This window comes from Crocodylus siamensis, chromosome 2 (assembly GCF_052110815.1).
Source record: "Crocodylus siamensis isolate JL-2025a chromosome 2, ASM5211081v1, whole genome shotgun sequence".
Lineage (NCBI taxonomy): Eukaryota > Metazoa > Chordata > Crocodylia > Crocodylidae > Crocodylus > Crocodylus siamensis.
The window spans coordinates 213,593,101-213,610,830 of NC_143396.1; positions in this window are offsets into that span (position 1 = coordinate 213,593,101).

The following is a 17,730-nucleotide window of genomic DNA, read 5'->3' on the forward strand; positions in this document are numbered from 1 at the left end:
TTGCATATTAGAGATGCTTATTGTGGGGGAAGAGGGAAAAGGATTCCCAGAATTCTGACCCCTTTCCAAAAATCTGGGAATGTCTCAAAGCCTTGTTATTTCTATGGAGCTTTTCATCTTTGTTTCAAACTTCACATCAATTAAAAAAAAAAGCATCTCATAACATTGCTTTTTTACAAGAGATTTCTTGCCTAATTCTGTAGGAAAAAGACCTTTGCATAGCTGAGAAAAGATTCAACAAAGCACCCAAATTTTGGATATAGTAGACAACTATTGATCCTCTGGATCATGATTTACACATAAGAGGTCTAGTCAGATGCCTGATATATCTGTTTGTGAATGGGAAGCCCAATTTAAGAGCAAGTTTCATAAATCCATATGTTGTCTGAGTTGGAGCCCAAGTTTAAACACGCTGCTTTCTTCTTTCTCACTTTACTTCCATCCTCTGGATCAAAGCCACTTCATGATGAGCTGCATCCAGTGCCAAATGTTTCCTCAAGATCGGACAGGATTCTGCATGCTCCTCCCAGCTTCCTGTGTTGATGTTGAATGACTTCATGTAATTTTTTAACACATTAATGTGAATACCATATGCATCTTTACATGTAGTACAACCATGGAGGATGACCCAGCTTTCTGCAGCCATCTCAAATCTCTCTATACAAAATATTTTTGGGAATACAATCTCCTCCCATTCTTTTGACATGGCTGGTCCATCACAAATTCCTTCTTTTGGTAGTGTGTGTCAGTTCTGTATGCTCCGGTACTTCTGCGTCTAATAATTTGTCTTCTCATTTTATTTTCAGGATCTTGTGCAGACATCTCACTTGAAAGCTGCTCGGTCTCTTGATGTGCTTAGCATATGTAGTCCATGTTTCTGACCCATAAAGCATGGATAACAGCACATAAGGCTGATAGATTCACATCTTCACCTTGACTGATAACTTACTGTTGTTCCACACATGTTTCTGTCATAGCCAAAAAATTCTCAGCTGATTTCCTGATTCTATTACTCAGTTCAGTCTGAAGATAAAGATTTCTACTGATTGCAGAACCCAAGTAACAAAAACTGCCAACAACACCAAGATATTTATCCTACAGAGTGATCTTGGGTGTCAGTTCTTCCACTCTTTGGTACATTATCACAGTCTTCTTGAAACTAATTGCCATCCTGAAGATCTTGCATGACTTAGCAAATCCCACCCAAGAGATTTTTCAGGGAAGATTCACTTTCGGCAACCAAGACCACATCATATTCCTGCAAACAGGAAATCTCTAGGAACCAAGGTTGTTTCACCTTGGTTTTTGCTCTAAACCTTGTGATATTGAACAAGCCTCCATCTAGTCTGGCTCAAAGATAAATGTTATTAATGCTGTCTGCTGGCTAGAAAAATATATTTAGAGGTTTGCTTTTGGGAATTAGCTTGTGGGTAAAAGATATTGCATTAGAACAATGGTCCAGGGGAATGGCAAGGGTTAATTGATTTCTAACAGCCTGTTTGTGACACCTTTTCCTTCCAGGCCTACTGTGTCTGAAGCCAGCAGATGCACAGCATGGGAAACTGAAGACATGTACCACTGTTCTATAACAGAGATAAGGGACTCTGAACCATTGGCACCAGGTCACAGTGCTAAACTACAGAGACCTTGGAATTTCCAGTTTTGGTGAACAGACCAAATTGAGAGGCCTCATAAATATCCAAATTAAGATGTGTGCATGTGATGATTTTTTTGGAACAAAGGAATATACTGACAGGACAGAATGCAGACAGTATGATGACCACAGGGAAATCAATCCATGATGTCCAGAGATGAAGAATCATGAGAGGAGGAAAAGAATACAAAAGGAGGGATTTCAGAGTAGCAAGGGTCCCTAAGAGGAGAACCCAAGGCTGCCATGAACAGAGGGTATATCATCAGTCCATATCCCCATGGTGTGGGGGGAGGGCTCAGCCCTTGCCTTCCAGGATTTTGACATCTGACATTCAAGAAAGAACCTCAATGTGAAGCTTGTGTACAGGCCAGATGTACCTTCCCTCTGTGACTGCTCAAGGACTAGTAGATATAGGATTGTTTCCATTATTCTTATCTATTATCACTGTGTATCAATAAAATTTGCCTGATATTGAATAGAGAGGTCATGGTTGGTCTGAGAGTTTGGGTCCACCCAGAACAAGGTATCTGGATCATAAATCCAGTGCCAACACTGTCCTTATATGCATGATGAAGCAGGGTTGAAAAGTAGATATTAAAAACTACAGGAGCTAAGATACACCCGTTTCACCCCACTGTTGACATCAAAAATGTTTTCCAACCAAGGAATACCCCCAAGGCAGTGGGCCCTAGGGTTTTGAGGTACCCTAAATTAGCCTTACTCTGGAAGTTACAACATTGTGGTACTTTATAGAAGTCACCCCACCATGAGTAGCCCCACCATTTTGCCACTAAGGCCTCCAGTTGCATCCAATTTTTGGTCATACCCAGGGTACATATTTTGTATATATTCCCTGAAATACACTCTTGCATGCTGTTCATAGTAAATACTTTTGTGATGTAATCAAATTAGGCTAATTGGCTTAGATTATTCTGTGTTTTAGCATATGACGTATTTCAACTATACACACTTTAAAAAAAATCCTCTGTATTTTATATAGACATTCATTACTGATTTGGCAGATCAAATCATGCCAGTCTCATTATTTTGCTTTTGAATTATAAGATTCTCAGGGCATAGACTTTGACAGGTTTGGCATCTTCCACTTCTGCCATGGGTCAATATATGTTGGATGATATACAGAATAATGAAAGATAGATTTGAAATTCAAAATTTGGATTCTGAACCAAATCTCTGACTGCTTCTAGCTGAGCCAGCCCCCAGAATCAAACATTCATATCTACAGAATTGGGTTATATTATTGCAGAATTGGGATTCACTCAGAGACTAAAGTTAAAAAATATGGAGTTTAAGAGTATTTGGAACATTCAGTGACTACTGTGAATGGTTCGGGCCTGTTTCTTATCATCATCACCATTGTGAATCATGATGATAAATGAAACAGTACTTAATATCAGTACTTCATGTCAAGAGAATCCCAAGTTGAAAAAAAAAAACAGAAATGAAAAAAGAAAAAAGCCTAGAATTTGAAGGACAAAAAGGCCCAGACAACCAAACAAAAAGAAAAGGCACAGTCTTAATTTATTTTGACAAATAAAGCCATGTTACTCAGTATCTCTTAAAAAATGCAGTGTGCAGATGGTAATTCAAGGATGCTCAGGTCAACAAGAAAAACTCCATGAGTGTCAAGGAATGTAATCCTGAACTGCTGCTACTTTTAAAAATGTCATAGGTCTGTTGAATGAAACAAATTTAAAACCCTTTTTTCCAGGTGGTTTGCATTCTGCTTCAAGTTATAAAATTATTCTAGCTGATATTATAGAATTGTGGAAATTTCTACCCTCTGCTGGAGATCGAGTAATACCCCTGTTCCTTCCAGGTAGGTTGTCAACTTAATTGCCACCTACGGAGATGGCAACAACTTGGGAGACTAGCTTGGTTGAAGCTTAAGAGTATTTGGTGTGTTTTTCCTTTGTGTAGGGGCAGGAGCTTCAAAATGGCAAATGATCAAATACAAAACAAAGTAACTAAGGTTTAATGTTTGCTTTCAAAAGTATAGGGGGAATCAGGGGGACTCATAGCTGCAAAAGAAATTTTGGGGCATGAGATAAGAAAAGAGCAAGCGCTTACAGCAGTGGTTGTTCTGTTTACCTGCATAACCCACCAAGACCAAGCTGATTAGATCTCGAACAGGTATGTGTGTGTGGTGGAGCTGGGAGAGGAAGAAAGGCAGACTCAGGCTCTTCAGTTTGCAGGACAAATCATGAGCTGCAGGATACTTTGAGACCTGGATTTGAAGTCCAAGAAAGGGTATGTTTGTTTGGCTTCTTATTTTTTATAAAGCTGTACATATTTCCTTTTATTTTAGTGCAAATAACCCTATCCAAATGCTAAGGGAAGTCTGTGTGTATTTTGTGCTACACATTTCCTGTGTTCCAGAATATAAATGATAGACCCAGAGCAGCTCCAAGCATTCTGGGAAAGGTTGTGCTAAAGCTACTGGGAACTTTGGGAGGTTAGCACTGGTCCTGGGGACCTAGGGTATCTGGGCTCTCTTTGTACGAAGTGGAAACAGAGTAACCCTACCCAAGAAATGTGCTAGAAAAGCCAAGAAAAGGCAATGCTGCAACCCGTATAAATCAAGCAAAATTTAAAAGCATATGAAGCTAACACAGTAGCCTGATGACGATTTAGTTGGTGGAAACTTTATGAGGATTTTGTCTTAATGTTAATCTCTCTCTTTTTTTTTTTTAAAGATTCTTATATTCTTCATGTCAGAGCCAAATCAGGTTCTCTACCCTAATTAATGTACCTAATTAACAGAGGCAAAGAGTGCAGTCTGTAACGCATGAATATTCCTATGGCTTTCAGTGGAATCTTTCTCAAATGAGGACTAATATACATTTTTCATAATTTTTTTACACAACAGGCCTCCCAACTGTTGCATATGTCAGTTATTTTCAGTGAAAGGGAATCCTCAGTTTGAAAGTTTGGTTTAAAAAAAACCTATCAAAACATGTGCTTCATTCAAATAGCCAAGTATTTGAGTATGACATAAGTGTATAGCAGATCTTTTGACTTGAGATTTTCAGACCTGCTTAGAGCTTCTGGTAGTATGATTTCTCTCAGGCTATTTTGTTACTGAAGTAATACATCCCAAAGTGGATTTCCAGAGACTGTAAAATTAGTTTAATTTCTATACTCTTTCAATAAGGGTACTCACTGTGGCATTGTACAGGCATTCACTTTCTCCTGGGAGATTTGCTGCTTTCCCAAGAGAAACTACAAACATGTGTACAGGGTTTCCCCTCCCCCACCCCTTTTTTTCCCAAAGTTACAGACATTACACTTTTACCTGTAAATAACCAGAAGCCAGTCTATACCCATGACAGAACAGAAGTTTGGCACACATAGACTGGTATAAAATGGTAGGACCTGGTCTTTGATTGCGTGTATGCAACCACTACCTTTTATTATAACATTAAAATTATAATTTCCACCTCCAGCCTCTCCTACCATTCATAATCATGGAGTGGTCCACTGAGGCTAATAATTAAAATAGGGTTGGAGTGGTGTTGCCCCCATGATTCTCCAGGGAGTAAGTACAAAGCAAGATTTATTTCTTTTTTGCCAGTATGTTTTATTGAATTAACTGTATAGATAAGAAGGTTGTTGGACAAACTGTCAGGCATAGAGGACACTAGTGTACACCATGGTTATGATGTAATCACATACACTAGGAAATGATCACCTATCCCATATTCCAGAAACAAGAGACACTGAATATAGGAGGCAACTGGTATCTGGTGGCCCGTTTCATGGAATTATCATAGTTGTTCCAGAAAGCTGACTATCCTCTGATGTGTGTAACCCATTTATACTATATTCTGCCTATCCTAAACCCTTTTAGGAAAAAAAAAGATAGTGAGAGTAGCATGGTGTCTATGGTGACATAATGTGTAGCTAAAGAGCAAAAAAAATCATTCCTTAACCAGTGCACTGTAAAATGATCCCTTTTGTCCCTATGTACTGATTAATTATGCTTGTCTGCTGCCTCACAGTATAAAGGTGTATAATATGCTGGTTGTTATACTGCAGGCATAGTTAATGTTTGGTATCTAACAAGTGAGTGACACCTACTGGTAAAATGTAATTGCTTTTATTATTACATTATATCCTGGATTTGCACTTCCCATTTAATTACTGGAAAAAATTAGGTACTAAAAAGGTACCTACAGGCAGTGAAAGTGTTTGTCTGATAAGCAGAGTTAGTAGTATTGACAGCCTGTTCTTTCAGTGTCATTCACTGGGAGAAAGCTTAACTGACATGAGATGCAGTAGCTGCAGCTCAGGCTAAAGTATTAGTCCTGACAGCGGTAGCACTGCTTTTCACCCTCTGTGGAGCTGGTGGTACAGTAGTAAGTGATTCTGAGAGCGTGCAAGGCCAAGTGGGAATTCTGGGAATAAGAGGAGCTTTTACCTTTTATGTGTTTCAGTAGTACAGCATATTTTAAAGGTTTTTGAAAAGCCCTTCAGTTATTCTGAATACTGGAGAAAGGACAATAGAGAATGATTTTAGAAATGACAGCTGAAGCCTCCCGTGCATTATGATGATGATTCAGCTGAGACCAAAACATAAGTATTCTGGTATGCTTTGGTGTTCATTTGAGTTGCTATAAAAAAGTATTAAAATATGCACCTGTAAAGATGTGTGTTAGAAAGACAGTGTGTAGTTACACTAGGATGTTAGTTTTCTGACATAAAAAATAGAAAAGAAATAAGCGTATGAAATTATAAATAGTTCCAACTGGAACTCAGCTAGTATGAGATAAGCATTAAAGCCATTTATTATAATAAGTAATATCTTTGGGGGAGGGGCGTAATTTTTTTTGCTGCTTATCTGTTGTGCCTTGTTTTATCGCCAAACTGTTATCCTGATGCTACTTGAAGATAAGGGTGTTATCAGGATATGCTACTTGAAGATGGAGTCTATGACTATCTACCCTGATGGAGTAGACAAGGGGCTCAAGGGAGGTAGTTCTAGATCCCTGATTAGATGCAGTTAAGATTGGTCAGACAGGTCATAGTGAAACATCCAAATATTTCATAGAAAAGGAGGATGGGAAGGGACCTTCAGAGGTTATCCAACGCCCGCCAGAGGCAGGATCATCCAAATCCAAACCATCCTATATAAATCCAAAACCTATAGAACCAATTAGTAAAACTGTCCACTTTGGGAATATTGTGGAGTTTTACTGGCACAGTCATATGGCATAACACACTAACCTGCCACAGGTAAATCAAGGGGACAGTGGTAGCCAACATCCTGCTGTAGTGAGAGTTGTTAAAGGGAGATGGCCCCAACCCACTCTACAGAGGATGGCAAAATCCCTGACATCTTGTACCAGTTGGACCATGGGGTAAAAGTCCTTCCTGACCCCAAGTGCATCTCCTAGGTTTTATGACAAAATTTGGTGTTTTTTTCAAAGCAGTGTTGGAATTTGACAGTACTTCTTTATGGCTGTGTACAAGTGACACATTTCTTCTGAGACAATCATCATTCTCCTGGTAAAAACCACAAGAGTACAAGTATTCACGCTGTTTCTCCTGGACCTAACATAGCAGTTCTGGGAGGTCTGGGAGAAAAATAACCCAGATCCAACTAGTTGGAAGTCACTTCTGGAAGACATTCTCCTGGTAGAATGACCAATTGTACACTTTCCCACAGTTTAACTTCTCCTGGGGGCCTCAAGGAAAGACTCGTGTGCTTTCTGGAGACTGGTCTGGAGAAGGTACAGAGAGCAGCTGCTCTCCCCCACCACCACCCCCCATAGACTGAGATAGGAGAGGAAGACCAGCCACAAGCTGCACCTACTGGTTTCTTGCACTGGAGTCTCCAGAGTGATAAGTGTGCGGTGGGCTGCTGCAGTCACTCTGGGAAGAGAAGGACTGTAGTAACCCATGATTTTCCCAGACTGAGATCACCCTGCTCTCAGGTAGGCAAAAGGAGCACAGTAGAGGGGACAGTTTCAGGCTGAACAATTATACTGAGCTCTGTCCTGGATTAATTTTCAGTAGTGGGAATGGGAGGGAAGAGCTTCTGTTAGGATGCTAAGGGCCCAATCCTGCATGTGAAATGCCCATTGACCTGAATGAAAAGACTTCTTGTGAACTATTTGCAGAAGCATTCTTACTGCCTCTGTCCTCTCTGATTCATCACATTTCTAGGAAATCAGAAGAAAATTCTGAGTAAGTTAGAGACCCTTACTCCTTATCATGGCTTGATTTTATTATTTGTAAATTAAAGTCACCACTCTTCCTTATTTAGCCTTGTATTTCAATGGGAAGAGTAAATATAAAAATAGCCTCACTATTTCTGCTCCAAAGATTACCTTAACTTGAATGAAATCTAAAACCCTCTGATACTATTTTATGTGAATAAAGCTGATAGACCTGATACTCTTTCTGAACACATAGAAAAAATGTAAAATAGAGAAATTTATATTTTCAGTGAACCAGATCTACATATCAGCATATGTATGTATACCAGCTGAGGTTCCTTCCCTGAATATTTATAATATATTTTGAAGAATAATTAAGCAGGAAAATCTAGCCAAAATGTTTTAAAGATTCAAATACCAATAGAATTGTGACATTTGGTTTGATTCCAAACTTACATGTTTTTTTCCAACTTTTGAACAAGCAGTGAACATGTCTGTATTGTATCTGTGTATTAAGATGCAGATCTGCCAGTGACATGAGAGACTAAAGAACAAATGTTCTTTTGCTGTTGTTACAGTATAAAGCACTGTGATTAGATCCATCATAGATGATAATGGCCTAGTTTATGATTCCTCTAGGTGCCCTATATCTTTAGACACCCACAGGAACTAGAAGGAGAAATAGTTTTTGTCCATCCAGAAATTGCTTTGAATTTTGCTAGGTGTCCTAAGTCATATTAGTCTGAAATCAAGAAGAAGATGGTGTAGATATGTGTGTTCTAAACTAACTGTACTAGATATAGAACAAGCTTTTGTGAGTTAGCACTCACTTCATCAGATACTATGAAAGACATGCAGGGAACAGTGTAGGAGAGAGACTCGAATATCAGGGAAGAAAGGAGGTTGGGAAGGAGGCTGGGAGAAGGAAATGGGCAAAATATTCATAAAACCAAAGGATTCACAAAAGCTAATCCTGGTAATGGGATAAGAATTCATAGGTTTGTTTAAACCACAGTTAACAAAATGCAGTCTGTGGATTATTTCTTGTTCTGCATGTTGCTCTTCAGACCAGTTTTACAAGGTTTGCTAACCAAGAATGGCAACCCTGAGGTCAGTGATGGACTGTCCAGCGAGATCAAAATGTTCTGCCACAGGCCTGCATGTCTTTCTGCAGCTGATGTCATACTGGTGTTTATTCATTCTATCACATAGCCAGCAGAGGGCTACTGTGAGCAGATGATGGCATACATGGCATTGGTAGATATGCAAGTGAATAATCCATATTGTTACAGCAAACCATTAAAATCAGATTTGAATGGACACTTGTGGATCAAGAATTATTCAGTAGCCTTCATCTTTACCATGGCAGTTATCAACTGTAAATGTATGACAACTGCATAAATTAAAAATAATTCATGAAAGTGATATTTCTACATGCACACGTGAGACAATAAAATTCTCTAGGTTTGAAGGATTCAGAAAAAATATATCTAGAGGTAGGGTCAAACAATGGTATTTTGTGTTTTTCCAGAATGTCAAGTTCTGTTAAATTCACATTTTTAGGAGCCATGTCATGCACAGTTTAATATGTGGCCATGCAAAAATCTTCTGAACAGGGATTACATATATACCTGCCCTGTAGTCAGTCAAAGATTTAGCCTACTTCACAGGAAGAATGCCACACTTATTAACTTTTACAACCTCTTCAACTTTATACTTTCACCTATGCATCACTGGGCACTTCTACTTGTGTGGTTAATGTGCAGAAAGCTTACTGCACAGTAAAATACTGAGCAATAAGCTTTTCCTGAGAGCATGTCTACACAGTGCCCATTGGGAGCAAATTTGGTCCTGATGGGAGCAGTTCAGGGCAGGGATACTCCTGCCCTGCTCTGCTACCATATGGCAGCCAGGGAAAACTCTGGGTTCCCCATGTGCCAGCCTCAGGCTGACAGGGGACACTGGGGTTAGGTCTGGGCTCTGGGGGACAGGTGAAGCTGGTCCACCTCTGAGGCAGCTTGGACATTGTCCTCTGCCCCAGATAGCTGCCAAGGCCAAGGCCAGCTACTATCTTGGCCAATCAGAGGAAACTAGGACAACGTTTCCTCTCCTGTAGCAGGCTGCTTTAGCCCCGGCTCCATGATTAGACCCAGTGCTGGAACCCCTGCCACAGGCAGCTGCCTATTGCTACAGATGGCTCTGAACTCAGAGCTGGGGCAGAGAAAATGTCCCATACCCCAACAGCATGCAGCTGCTGGGCATTGGCTCCATTGGATGGAGTGGAGGTTGAGCAGCAGGCAGCTGCCCAGGGGAGGGGATAGTTCTCCTTCCCCCTGCTGCCTAGCCTGATTGGGAGCAATTTGCTCCTGATCAGCTATGTAATTGCACATTAGCTAATTTGCAATAAATCTACTACCTGTATTGCAGGCTGTAGAAAACAGCACATTGGCCTAGTTAAATGCAGAGTAACTGCTTTGCATGGTTGCATGGTGATGCTTTACTGTGCAGATTAATCTACTGTGCAGTAAAGCATCTCATGTAGACACCCACTCACTCACAAACCACAACTTCCACCTAATTTGCCATGGCAAAAAGAATTCTGCACCCCTTTACTAAAACAACCTGCACAAAGCAGTGCTAAAATGAAACATATTGGGTCACTTAGGGCAGACATGATTATGTGTTGGGGTCATGCAAAGGAATCAACACAAACCCCACCTAGCTTGCCACATAGCACAGTCACATTCATCCTAAGGTGCTCCAACTAGCCTCTCTACCATCCAACCCAACTGTTCTTGACAGTTTAATTATAGCTGAATTACTCTTTCAGGCTCAGATAAAGCATAGTGCCTTAACTACATATCTGTGTCCAAGAAGGCAGTTTTCCTGAACCACTTTTCAGGAGAACTGCTCTTCTGGTGTGTTTCAGTACCTGCTGAGGTACAGCAGCTTTAAGTCCAGTTTATCGAAATGGGAGATTCCTCCCTTGCTTGCTCCAAGGGCCTTATGGCTAAGGGCAAGCAAAACTAGGGGGCATCTAAACCCCAAGCCTCCAGGCTTGGGCCTGCAAGTAGGATGCCTGCCAAAGGTTTTGGAAACATCTGAAGCCCCAGGTGTGGGTAGAGGATGTTTGCTGGTAGTAGAGCCACTTATGGTTCTGGAATCTTGGATTTGCAATTAGTTTTGGCTCTTTTGGCATTGGATACAAATTATATTTTAAAAAAATTACTTGCAGTGAATTGCCATTAGCTGTTGTCAGCTTCTAGGGGACAGATTTAAGGTTGCAGTTGTGTATATCTTTAACTTCTCATTTCCTGGTTTTTAGAAACTTGACTCCACTGAACCCCATACTCAGAGGATACAAGATATCACCAAACAGCCTTAACTTTGTATTAACTTTGTTTTTTCATCATTGAGTCATAGACCTGACAAGAGTAATCTTTTGAAAAAAAGGAGTGTTTATCTAGTTTTCATATAGTGCCTGGTTATGGTGAAAACTGATTGCCTTTTGACAGGTTCTCTCTGAGATGAGATTATAATTCAGGGGTGGGCAAAATGGTGGATCCATCTGGTGGCCAGACTCCCTTTCCCAGCAGCTCCTGCCTGTGTTTTGCTGTGGCTAGTTTCCATGGAGACCCCAGTAACAGTGGTGCCATGTCAGCATGGGACCCAGATTTCCATCTTGCAGTGGTGCCAGTATGGTTTGGAGCCAGGGCAGAACTGGAATTCAGTGCCCAGACATCCTCGGTACCCACTTTTCTCCTCCTGGATCTGGGGCATACTGGTGGTAGATCACACCTCTGCTCTGGCTCTGGACTATACTGTCACCACTGCAAGATCCCAGCCCCCATACAGGAGCAGCTCCCTGCCCAGCTGCATTCCCTGCCAGTGCTGAGAAACCCCGGCCCCATGCTGTCACAGTCCCACTGGTATGGGGGTCTCCATGGACACTGGCCACAGTGATGTGGGCAGAGGATTATGGGAAATGGAGTCTGGTGTAGGGCCCCATCCAGCCCATAGGCCAGACACTGCCGATCTCTGCTGTAATGTCTTTAGTAGATGTGGTAACTCTGGCAGCAGCTGCACTGAAGAAAAAAAAAAAGCAAAGGCTAATTACAGCCTGAGAAAGGGATGACATAGAACACAATAAGATGTAGAATACTAAGGCATAATCCATGGTTCATAGTAACAAATGAGAAATATCATCCAAAACCATACAGCCAGCAATTATTCCCAGCAAGATACATATTTCCCTTATGCATGAGAGTAGATTTTTTTATCTGAATGATTGATAGAAAAATGCTTCTAAAAATAATAACTTTTGTGCATGTCTGCACATGCATTTAATGAATTTGTACTAATGTGCATTAAATTTAGTATCCCCAGTATGATGGCATCTTTATATGTGCTCTGAAGGGCGGGGGGGCAGGGGGCATTTAATTAGAGTGCCTGCAGTGTCTCGTATATTCAGGGTCCCATGCTTCAAAATGACAGTCGGGGGGTGAGGGGGGAGGAGGATTTTAACTAAAGCTCATCTGACAAGCTTTGGTTAAAGCAGCCCTGCCACTATTTTGAAGCATGGGGATGCTGAATACACAAGATGCTGAGACTACTGAAGCGTGCTAATAAGCACTTGCTTAATCAAGTCTGCTCTAATTGCAGTGGTTTGGAGCAGGCATCCTGCACATCCACAGGCACCCTGAGTTACGAAATGCATATTAGGCTGCTGTACTGTGCAGTAGTGCAAGCATGCACTTCTTAGGTGACACTTAATGAGCAGTAGCCTATTCTACTGCACATTAGCGTATTAGCACATTTTTTTACACACTGCTTTAATGTGCAGTAGAATAGGCTACTGTTAGTCATTGAAACATTACCCCTGACTTCAATTGGACCAATTGTCTGTACATGGCTTTTGTTTGTTATTGTTTTCTAGGCATGCTGGATTTACATTTTATAACAGTACCCTGCATTTACCCCAAACTCAGAAAAAAAACGACTAACTGATGCACTTCTGAAAACAACAACCTAGTGATGTAATTTAAAATGCCTTAAAAAGGTTCTTATGCTTTAAAAAAAAAATTAAAGCAGTTGAGATGCTAAAATGAAAGCTATTGGTAATCATTTTCTCCATCATACAAGGAATAGATATAATATGACCAATGCCATGTTCTTCTTTCTCCACTTTCAAATTCTAGTTATTAGGTCAAAAACCATAAGTAACTGCACAGACAATAGTAAATGGATGAGAAGTGCTAATTTTACACTATTTCTGTTGAGATCAGTAGCTCTTATAACACAACAATTCCTGTGTTTAGCTTCTGTTTGAGCATATAAAGAATTAAAAGCTAGATTCACATGTACAGCAAATCATTCATAAATGCTAGCGGACTGAAGAAAAGCCCCACTGATTAGACATTTTTCTCACCCTTTAATGGACTGTTATTCATTCTGTCTTGGGGTGAGACATATTATTAATTAGTCTGACCAAACACTTGCCGGCTTTAGCTCTGTGCTGGCAGGCTTTCCCAGGGCTTCATTATAGTGCAGCCAAAAGCTTATTAAGACACATGAATAACAACAATTAATTTGCTCTGGTAAGAAGTGTGGGTTCAAATTAGGTTCAAACTGGTCTCAAATTGTAATACCATCCATGGAGCTGAATCTGGAGTTCTTTACTACATATTGGATACTTAGTGTTAAATGTTCTTTATGGAACTTCATGAATAAACTGTATTATTTATAACATTTAGCACATTTCAAGGTCATAGAAAAAATATAACAGCAATGAAAAGTCATAAACTGTTGAGATATTGTGCTGTAGATCAATTTGGAATGATTCAAAGTGGCTTACAGTAAGTCACAAGAAGGGATAGGCCAAACGGTATGGAAAAAAATTAGCACTTGATGCCCTTCATTCAGCCCCTATACTACCACAAAATGTTGGTCCATTTCCAAAGCTGAATCCAAGATGGACTTTTTATGGTTAGGAGAGGTTTAGTTAATATTTCAACATACTGATTTTTTTTTTCTAGTCTGTATCTGAAAGGGAAAGGGAGAGGTGGCTCTGCTAAAAGAGGTAACAGGCAGGTTGATTAGATCAACTGAGTTGAACAAAGCAGTTACTAACCGGACACTGGCTGTTTCCCCTGTCCATTTGCTTTGTCTTTTTGCCAGTCCCTTGTAGCATAGTGATGTCGGGGTGAATGAGGCTTGAGCCCTAGGTGCTGTCTTAGGAGGCTGGCACTGAAATAGAGATGGGGGGGGGGTCCTCACCCTCCCATTCCCCTTCCTCCCACTGCACATTACATTCCCTACAGAGGGAAGTGGGAAGAGCAAAGCATGCAGTGGTTGTGCACAGTATAGGAGCAGCAGCTGAAGGTTTGCTGCTTTTGGGGGTGGGAGAGGAAAGAGATGTCACCTTATTGCCACTGAAAATCAATGTTTAAATGGCTGCTTGACATACATGTCATCACATTTTTCTTTTCTTTTCTTTTCTTTTTTTGGATGCCATTCCCCCCACAGAAACAAACCTCTGGCAGCTGCTCCCCCAGTTGTACCCTGCTAGTGTCCAGGGTGCAGGACTAGCCAGTTCTGCCTCTGTTATTCCTTTTTCCCTCTTCAGTCCTGCCAAATCTAGAAGTGGCCATGATAAAGCACTGTTGTTGTAGGGAATTATCTTATGCTGTAGAGAACTATCCATGGGGAATTTAACTTCTGTGATTCTGTGACCCACATACAATGATGCTCTTTGTGTATATTTCCTCTTTTTTCAGATTTTAAGTGTGTTGGGGTATGTTACTCTCCTGTTAAACAATGTTAAACAAACATTTATAGCAATGTGTAAAGTAGCTGCAACTTAGAATTGTTCAGAAGGTGAATCAGTTCACTGAGCCAAATTGGGGTTGGGGGAGCGAGAAAAAAAAAAAAATTAGTAAAAGCATGCCTAAAGCAAGAACTATTTTTTAACTTTAATCTATTCAAGTTCCTATGATAAGTGACACAGAATCCTTCTGCTTTTCTCCATGTGTCATCTTCCTCCGCACTTGGCTTAAAACTTCATCTGTGTTGTAATTTGTAGATAACAGGTGTTCATTTTTTTTGTAATGTTTGTGTTCAATATGTTTTGACTTTAGACGTTAGTAAGCAAGTGACTTGCTCAATGACAATTTTCCTTGTATCACTAAATATCATTATGCACCAAAAAGGGTGCATGCATAGCTACTTCTAAACTGATCAGAAGAATAGGTCTAGGCTCCACGTACCTGATGTCAGGCTCCTTTATCACTCCGGCTCTCTATTAAGCTAGCTCAGAGCAAAAATCTTAGAGCCTGTTCCAGGGCTAGGTTTCCTCAGTGCCCAGAATACATAACTCATGTAAAGCCAGCTATTAACAATATATATTAGATTATAGTGGGGTTGTGACTAAGATCAGTCTTTCTTGACTTCTGCCTCATGTTTAACAGATTTAAAATTTTCTTCTACTTCTTGCTTTTTAACAGTAAGGAAGATTCTCCCATTTCTTCTTTGTTTCATCTTCAGAAAAGATCATCATAGCCTTATCTGTGAACAAAGTTTCATACTGGTCTAGGCCACACCAGTGTAAACACTTTAAAAGGAAAACTTTCAACTTTTAATTCAGTATTTTACACTGGGATTCTCTACTCTGATGGCTAATTGCACTGCATGTTCACTTTATAGTATCTACAAAATACTGAAGTCTCTTACAGCAGTGGGGTTTTTTCTTTCAAGTAAACTACTCTGGCTGATGGTATCATTACTGATGGTTGCTTACTTTGACTATCCCACGAAGTGTCTTAGAGATGGCACGTAAAAGGTTTTCTAACTCTCCTAAACTGCAGTTAGATCCAGGGCACAATTCAAATGTCACTGTTTTATCTCCAAAATGATTTACTGTGTAATGAAGATAAATACTATCCACACTTACTTCAGATTAGATAGGACCTTCATGTTAGTGTTGAAACGCTAATGATTTTTACGGTGTTCACCATGTATTTATTGCAACGGTGAATTAGATATATTGGTGTATGTATTCTACAGAAGAATTCAGTTCTGCCATAAAAATATATACCACTCATATGTTGGTTATAACAGCAAAATGAATCTCTAAGAACTTTTCAAATAAAAAAAGTGAAGCTTGTCTATTTGTCTTGCTTCCTATTCCTCCCATGAAACACAATAAAAAAAGGAAATTGTGTTGCAAATATTGGGTTATATCTGTTGGCTCCTTACATCAGTAATCCTAACTCATAAGTAAATCAATTGGCAGCCTTGTAACAGATTTGCAGGATTGAGTCTATTAATTGGAATTCACAGCTACTGAAACCTTCATATAAAAGTGTGTATCTCTATTATTTTCTGTCTGATGACTAAAGTGACCCCTTTCTGTTCCACTCAGTGAATTTCACTTATGCTTTTATTTCTTTAATCCAACATGGATAGTTTGGAAGCTATTAGACTTGGGTAAACTTTGTTTCTTGCCTGCGGCTGTTTCTGTGTGTGTGCGCGCGCATGTAGGGATTTTTTAAATGTTAGATATGCATTTAGCAAAAACAGATGGGGGTTAATGGACTGAGTGTCCTCTGTGTGTGAAACAAAATGCTTGATTTAATAATGTGCCTAATAGATATTTGCCCGTGGTTGGGTCCTTACAATAATTCATTTTGGATAAATGTTAATTTTACTCTGCAACCTTAAAGGAAACCATGTGGAGGAGTTCAATCAGCTACTATAAAATTAGTTGATGTACAAATGCAAGCATTGTCATGTTTATTTGTACAGGGTGTGTGTGTGTCAGAGAGATCATGCATCCTCATGTTTCTTTGCCCCACCCTTAAAAATCAAAGCTAATGTAAGCTCTATTCAGGTTGACAGAAACTAATTACATTTCCCCCTATTTTTTCAGGTATTAAGCTATGCTCACTAGAATTTTAGGGCAACCAAGAAAAACAAAGACCTCTTTGTTTGTGTCCCATTGATGAAACTGCAGCAACACTAACATTATAAATAATTCAAAACAAAAGAATTTCCCATCTTCAGGCTTCCTGAGCAAGGTTTTTGTGTCTACTTTCCTCTCCTGACAAAAGTCAGTAAGTAACCTTAAACAAATGCCTAGTACTATCTCAGTGAGGTTTGCCTCTATAATCTACTTTGTCATTAATTTCACACATGTTTTTGTTTCATGCCATTTCCCTCTGGAAGGAAACACCTCCTAGGATGAATTTAAATAACCACTACCCCCTCATCCTTCAAATCCCTCATCAATGGCCATTTCTGCCAAATTGCTCATGCTAAATTGCCAACTTTAGCGTCCACACAAAGGGGCTGTAGAGGCCTGTTATATTCACCACCTGATGTTTATAATTATACAATTATGGAGGAGAAGTGGCTTAAAGCAATGATCTGTTAAGGGCCTGTATCCTTCATTTTCCTTCCCAGTCCCATTTTTTGTTGTAACTACAGTTTGTTTGTCTTGAATTTGATTGTCTGCTTTTTAGGGAAATGACTGTCCTTCTCTACAGGGTCTCACATACTGAGGGACAAACTGGAATCCATCTCCCTATTAATACAAGTAATAAATGATAATATTTTCAAGTACCATGAAAAGTTGGGTGTATTTAACAGGTAGTTCAAGTTCTACAAGCATGAGATTCAGCTCTGCCTCAAGTGTACAAGCAAAGGATTTTATGATGGGAAGTTTTTATTTGGAAAGCCATTGCCAAAAGTGACAGTACACAATACCACAGAGTTCAGCTTATCACAGATGGAATCAAATGTCATCATATTACTGACACTAGGCTTCAGAGTAACCTGTTCCTCTGCAGTTATATAGAAAGCTTATGCTTTGGCTGTCATCCCACATTCTTGGCAATA